We start from the raw sequence: 6,000 nt of genomic DNA, 5'->3' as shown, positions 1-6,000 counted from the left end.
GTAACACACGCCGCCCAGCCCCACCCCATCACACACACACACACACACACACACACACACACACACACACACACACACACACACACACACACACACAGTCACCCTCCACTCAGAAGCCGAACCATCCACTACTGATCAGAGGATTAACTTAGCGAGGGTACCTGGAGCGAGGCCCTGGAGGCGGGGCTGGAGGCGGCGACGGCGGTGTCGCCGACCGATCACTCCTCACTGGCGGTAATTGATCAGAGACCCGTGACAGAGCCCTGATTAATCGAGGGAGATCAGATGAAGATAAGTGTCCCAGGACAGGCCTGAGTGTGTAATTATCGTAAGGGAAACTGCACCAGCTGCATGTGGACTGACAGTGCCCAAAAATTCGCTGTGGAATACCGTGGTTTCTTAGCAGTAAAATCAGAAACTCGATGAATCCCGACCCGTCTTTATAGAAATAATGGATAATTGAAACAGGAGAAGCGGCTACGCTGACGGGTGAAACTAGAGGCCAGAGATACACCATTCCCGACGGTCGTCGTGTATGCACTGAAGTGTGTATGCGTCAAGCACGCATACACACGCTTGTGTGCGCATGTATGTTTGCTTGTGGGCACGTGTATGCATGCTTGTGTGCGCGTGTATGCGTGGGTGTGTGTGTCACCAAAGAATTACTTCATCACTTCTGGTATTTTCACTATACCAAGAATGTTTGCGGGAAGGTCTGGTGTTAGCGAGTAGTGGGGAGCGGAGTGGTGGAGTGTTGGGGAGTGAGTGTTGGAGAGAGAAAACTGTCAGCAAAACTATTCGCATAATTTGCGTCACTATATAATGGAATGTGAAAAAATCGCGGAATTCAGATTTCACATTTCTTTGACACCATCAATAGTGTCAAAGAAGTGTGTAAATACTTGATTTATAATGATGTGCTGCCAGGAATCTTAGCGAAGCATCCAAAGTGTGCTGACTGTAGGAGCAGCCTGCACATGACTGTAAAGCTGCCGCCCAGTTGGGTGGATGTGGAGCAGGATCAGTAACTGTGTGACTCACCATAGATATAAACTGCCTGTATAGAGACTGTTGTGGACCTCTTGGAGAACCACTTGTGATATAAAAAGACTATTGATATATATGTGTAAATATATCTATATAAAACTATATAGTAAAAAGACTATTATATATATGTATTTGTGTACAACACACAAATCAACAACACAATATACTCACATATTCGTTTCTCTTTTTACAGAACGCCGACGAGAGAGACTCCAAGAGTAACTGTAAGTACGATGATTACGTTCATATACGTCATGAACTCACGGAATACATGACGTTCATATACGTCATGTATTCCGTGAGTGGTCATTGACGTAATAATTAGCAGGTGCATATGACTGATCTTGTGAACCCTAAATTGCCTCATGACCCAGGTTCTGCATAGAATAAGAGTTAGTCTTCACTCGGCCATACGGACATCTAACTTGCAGAGTAAGATGGCATGGGAATCTCCCCAAGGAGGAAGAAGTTCGACGATGTCATCTTTAGCCAGTGAGAGAGAAGGAAAGACGTGTCATGTGCAAGGGCTCTGGGATTGGTGGAGACGTCACTTGCAAGTATGGAGTCAAAGAGTACGCACGCAACGCCGTGCTGCTACTTGGACCAGAGTACAGTTTTAGTGTCTTAGTGAAGGAAGTGCCGTGAACTGTGGCAGAGACAAGTTCTGTCAGGAAAGTGAGGGACGATTGCGGTGCCAGCCTCAACTTGTGGAACCAGGAGTGACTGAAGCCAGTGAGGTTATTGTTCAGTGGTATCCACTGTGGTAAACCTAGAAGAAGTTTGTCATATATGAAGACCGGGTGACAGATGAAGAAGGTACACCCCAGACATCATCTTGAATTATGGAGACAAGCGTCGAGGCGCCCTCAGCCTTGCGGTAAGTGCCTTTACTTTGTCATGCACAGTCAGTAGAAGTGATCAGTGATATATAGTGATATTTGCATACCTTAATTAGTCATGTATATAGTGATTATGGAGTCATATTGGAAAATTACGGGATAATAGTACGATGGAGGCTAGTAAGTTGTTTTCTTGTTGTTTATGGATGATTATTTTTGTTGAATAAAATTACAGGTTCGTGTGTGGCAGCTGAGAAGAGCTCGTATTTGAGGACCAGTGGATGATGGTTCTCCAGTTGACCTGCAGGATAATAATTAGCCACAGAAGAGATTTACCTGATTAAAAGGAGGATTGATCCGCAGTTGATCCACAGGGATTGCTTGACATCTTTATCTGATTATTTAAGGATTCCATTGTAACTGTATATATACTTGACGCCGTGAATGGAGTCGAGTATGTTTACTAGTTCTTTCGTATATGTTTATCAATATTTATCGTTTAACATTAATGATTATATGACCCGCGCCCAGCAAGATTAACCAAGACTAGAGCAGCAGCCTCGTGCGAGGCATAATTTGACATAAAATGAATCGAAGGAAAAATAGCAATTGTTAAAGCAGTGACTTCTAGTACTAATATTATACCATGGTCTAAGGTAAGTGTTTGTATATATATTTAGAGAGTTACGTATGTCCATGATGGCTATTGATTACAATAAGTAGGAATTTGTAGTTTGTAGAGAAATGAATTTGTGTTAGCTCGATATTTAAATGTATGTACTAAGATAACCTAAGCAACTGGATGGAATTGCGGGATCCGAGAGCCAATGCTCGATCCAGCAGACACAAATAGGTGAGTACACATACAGGCATGCGCGCGGAAATTGCTTGATGGCCTAAAACGTTGCAAATCGTGCAGTTTTCTCCTTGGCGTGAGACTAGTTGCCGAGTCAACACGGGCGCTGCACAAGCCTGGGTGAAGCTCCCAGCTCAGCACACTGGCACAGGGTACCCCGCCCAGTCAGCGCCACCACTCCGCCGGGGAGGTAATGATACACAATGGCACTTCAAAGAGCAAACAAATCCGCGTGTTAATGAGGGTTTTATCATAGAGCTAACAGTATAAGACCCGGGTTTTAAGGACTGCATAAACCCATGTTTTAACATAGACGTTTATACGGGTCTGTCACTCCCAGCGAGCTGCTTTGTGTGTATTACACCACTGAAGAAAAAATTCTGGAGGCATCATTCCCCTTCACTCAGCCTCAAATGACAATCATGCATATCATAAATCAACCAGTAGAAAATGAGGCAATTATTAGTACTGTAAAACATATTCAAAAAGAATATATATATATATATATATATATATATATATATATATATATATATATCAGGTAAAGCAAGAGGAATGGGTTTCCAGTATCTTTTGTCAATGTTTCTGGTGTGTGTGTGTTGTGCTGACAAACGTCTATGGCTCAACTACTGTTATAACCACACAATATAAAGATCAAGAAAGTTGTTGGATCCTAAATTTGATTCCAGTCTGTATTTAACCTACTGCATTTTGTAATTTTGTTTCAAATTGTTTTGGAGATATATTTATTATACATTATAAAAAATTACTATTCAAAATATAGTGTTTTAATTAACCCAAAGTAAATGTTGCTTCAATATTTGTAAATATTTAAGCTATTTTACATAACATGCAATTCAAAATTTATATAAAAAATACAATTCATACAAGGTTATATGTGTATATAAAAGATTCGTGCAGGGATATATATGTATATATATGTGCAGAGGAATATCTTATATATGCTAGATGCAGCTCCGTGACCAGCCAATTTCCCGCCTTCACGGTCCCTGGACGCGAGAATTCATGGCGGGGATATTATTGGAACCAGCCGGCCGTGTGCTGGATTTCAGACACACCCTCATATTTGTCCTAAGTGTTTTTCTTCGCTTTTCTCGCCTTGTTGTTTGTGTTTCCCAGATTCTTGTATTTCCCTGCGAGTGACACGAGACCAGCCTGCATGAATCACAAATATTCCTTCTGTTTTGTTTTTTCCTTTTGATAGTTTTTCAACACAAAAATGTTGTAAGCAGAAAACATGGCTCTGGTATTGGTTTGCAGTTGGATACATACGTAATGGATATTGTTGCTGTCATTTTGGTTATTAGCAATGTTGAAAGGCTGTTGTGGTATTGCCACTCGATGTTGCCAAACCATGCAACATCGGGGATGTTGCATGGTTGCACCGGGGATGTTGTCTCAAAATGTTTCACAGTGAAGATATGAAAATGTTCCTTGACGTCCACATTTTGTCCACAATGTATTAAGGTGTGCTCGACAATGTATGAGAACTGGCGGCTCTCGTCCAACCTTTGGTTCTGGTTTATGCTTTCGCAGTTTTCTCATGTTATGGGTGTTACCTCTATATTGTGTGTTTATAGCTAAACCGCCTCCCCCCCCCCCCTCCCTCTCTAAGTCAACATTACCTCCCCTCTTTAACTGTCAGCCTCTTCCTCCCTACAACGGTCACTCTCTCCCTCCCCTGGTTGTTGTTGTTATAGATCCAGCTACTCGGAACAAGTTCCAAGTAGCACGGGCTATGGTGAGCCTGTGGTGGATTTACCTGGCACAGGAGCGGAGCAAGTAACATGGGCTATGGTGAGCCAGTAACATACCTGGCACAGGAGCGGGGCAGGTAGCACGGGCTATGGTGACCCCGTAGTGGATTTACCTGGCACAGGAGCGGTGCTGTCCCTCCCCTGGTCTCGCTGCTTGCAGTTTTAGACATGTTGCGGACGTCTTTGCTTCACGCGTTCAGTAAAGTCTCGTAAATTATTTTTGCACGTTCTCCTTCACGTTACTATCTGCAGTCACTCTTTCCTGATTTCTTTAACGCCTTTCCTTCCTCACACTCACGCTCTCCTCCTTTCACTCCTCTCATTCCTCTTGTGCATGAACGGCGTGGTTATACTATACAAAATAAGATACATGGAGAGTCGCGCTGCTCTGAGAGATATGAAAAGAGGCGCTGAAGTGCTGAAGGAGGACGAGCAAGTGGATGGCAGGATGGCACTGCTGAAGGTGACACTGAAGGTGAAACTGAAGGAGACTTCACCACTAAACAGGACTGTTACGGCCCTCTCGGGACGCAACGGGGTTCTTACTCTGATGTAGTTAGAGGAAGATATATATCCGGCCCCAAGCCAGTAGAGGCTATCAAGGGATGCGATCCGTGACGCAAGTAACTTAAAGGGAGTAGGGAAAGAAAGGTAAGAACTTAATATAATATAATATAACCTTCACCATTTAAATATATAAAAGTAAAACGTACACAAGGGGGAGGGGTATTAACACTTCACAAAGGGGATCAACACTGTAGTCTTCTGCTGGAGACTATGGATCCTCGAAGCTAGATGCTGAGTCCGCGGCGCTTTCTTCGTGGCCTCAAGACGTGTCCTCTGAGAACGCCGAGTCTACCCTGGCCACAGGTCAGCCACAACACAGGTCCACTGGGGGCACCGTCGTGGAGGCCGTCAACCACACGTCCAGCAGGTCTGCTGGCAGGTACTGAGCCACCAAGGCTGGTACGGCCACTCCACGAACGATAAAAGGGGTATGCCCTAGACAGGAGTCTCGTGTGATATCACCAATCACCCTCCTGTCCTCAATACCCCAGTGGATTATCGTCTCCAACCGTCGGTCCCGGGTAAATCCTTTCACTGCCACTCCACTGGCAGGCTTAACACACCACAGTGTTCTTCCGGGGGGACGACGTCACAACAGCTGCAGCAAACTTCACAGTATGGAGACTGGCTGCCTCGGGTAGACTGACTCCACCTTCAACACAGTGGTCCCAGGTCGGCTCTGTAAGCAGACACGTCATTAATAACCGGGACACTAATACACCACACTCACAGGCTCAGATACAAACGCCCGACATATCCACTCCATAGATGGCGCTGTCGTCGGAGCACCACCTCACCAGAGGTCAGGAGCGGCGGTGTTGAGCGCTGAACCAGACTGGAAACTGGTCCTCGAGGCCAGTACACGCTGTCCTCACTAGGTGTCGTCGTTCGTTTGGCGGGGGTTTCGGGAGCT

The 6,000-nt window shown here is 44.8% G+C and overlaps 1 protein-coding gene across 1 annotated transcript in view; it reads left to right on the top strand.

The window, feature by feature from the left end:
- The first annotated feature begins 1,246 nt into the window (after nt 1-1,246).
- Nucleotides 1,247-6,000, top strand: part of LOC123769005 (uncharacterized) — a 312,934-nt gene continuing 308,180 nt past the window's right edge. The window contains exon 1 of the mRNA XM_069309225.1: nt 1,247-1,271. The gene's annotated coding sequence lies outside the window, so the exon portion shown is untranslated. The remainder of the gene's footprint in view (nt 1,272-6,000) is intronic.

The sequence above is a fragment of the Procambarus clarkii genome, chromosome 64, assembly GCF_040958095.1.
Source record: "Procambarus clarkii isolate CNS0578487 chromosome 64, FALCON_Pclarkii_2.0, whole genome shotgun sequence".
Classification (NCBI taxonomy): domain Eukaryota; kingdom Metazoa; phylum Arthropoda; class Malacostraca; order Decapoda; family Cambaridae; genus Procambarus; species Procambarus clarkii.
The sequence above is the reverse complement of the archived record's forward strand: the minus strand, read 5'-3'. Positions and strand labels throughout refer to the sequence as shown.